Consider the following 1,075-nt stretch of genomic DNA (forward strand, 5'->3'; position numbering starts at 1 on the left):
GAAATTCCAACTTTCTGATGGTCTCTTCCTGGTTCTTAATATTGGCTCGCACCTCCTTTTTGAACACCTTATTTTCTTGAATCTCTTGGCATATTCTTTCAAGTATGGCTTCAATCTTAGAGAGCTTGTCATTAATTGATGAGTGATTCGGAGCAGATGTGCTGTTTTGGTTTTGATAGGCGTGTGGATAAGTGTTGTTGTGGGGGTGTTGAGATGTCCTCTGTGTGAATTGCTGGTGAGCTGCATTGTTGTTAGAGTTGTAACATCTCTGGTCTTGGTTTTGATCTTGCTCACTTCCCCACCCAAAGTTTGGGTGGTTTCTCCATCCAAGGTTGTAGGTCTTGGAGTATGGATCATAGTTTTTCCTTGGTGAATTCCCAATGTAGTTGGCTTGCTCGTGACTCCCCTCTGCTTCTTCATTCACTCCTTCTTAGGTTGTTGATGAAGTGGAGATTGCTGCTACTTGGTTCATCTCCATCTTCTTGGTGAGGTCAGCCAGCTGCTGGGTAATGAGCTTGTTTTGGGCCAACAGAGCATCTACATTATTTAGCTCTATTACTCTTCTTGTTTTCCCTCTTTCGGAAGCATAGAAGTAGTCGTTCTCTGCTACTGTTTCAATAACATCTATGGCTTCCTCAATAGTCTTCTTCTTGTTCAAAGATACTCCGGATGAATGGTCTACGGCCTTCTTTGACTCATAAGAGAGTCCTTCATAGAAAATGTGCAGCTGCACCCATTCGTTGAACATGTCAGGTGGACACCTCCTTGTTAAGTCCTTGAACCTCTCCCATGCTTCATATGGAGTCTCACCATCTTGTTGCCTGAAAGTTTGGACCTCAGCTCTCAGCCTATTGATTCGTTGAGGAGGGTAAATCTTGGTAAAAATTTGTTCACCACGTCTTCCCAAGTTGTCAAGCTTTCCCTTGGGAAGGATTCCAGTCACTTGGCTGCTTTGTCCCTAAGTGAGAATGGAAATAGGAGCAGTCTATAGGCGTCAGGGTGAACACCATTAGACTTCACTGTGTCACATATTCTCAGGAAGGTGGTCAAATATTGATTGGGGTCTTCTTGAACA

At 43.6% G+C, this 1,075-nt stretch overlaps 1 non-coding gene across 1 annotated transcript; it reads left to right on the plus strand.

Annotated features, from left to right (window-relative positions):
* The first annotated feature begins 746 nt into the window (after nt 1–746).
* Nucleotides 747–850, plus strand: LOC148548614 (small nucleolar RNA R71). The gene has a single exon (XR_015897074.1). It is a non-coding gene; the product is annotated as a small nucleolar RNA R71 (small nucleolar RNA).
* Nucleotides 851–1,075: the final 225 nt, after the last annotated feature.

Source organism: Arachis ipaensis, chromosome B8, assembly GCF_059453495.1.
Source record: "Arachis ipaensis isolate K30076 ecotype BB chromosome B8, ASM5945349v1, whole genome shotgun sequence".
Lineage (NCBI taxonomy): Eukaryota > Viridiplantae > Streptophyta > Magnoliopsida > Fabales > Fabaceae > Arachis > Arachis ipaensis.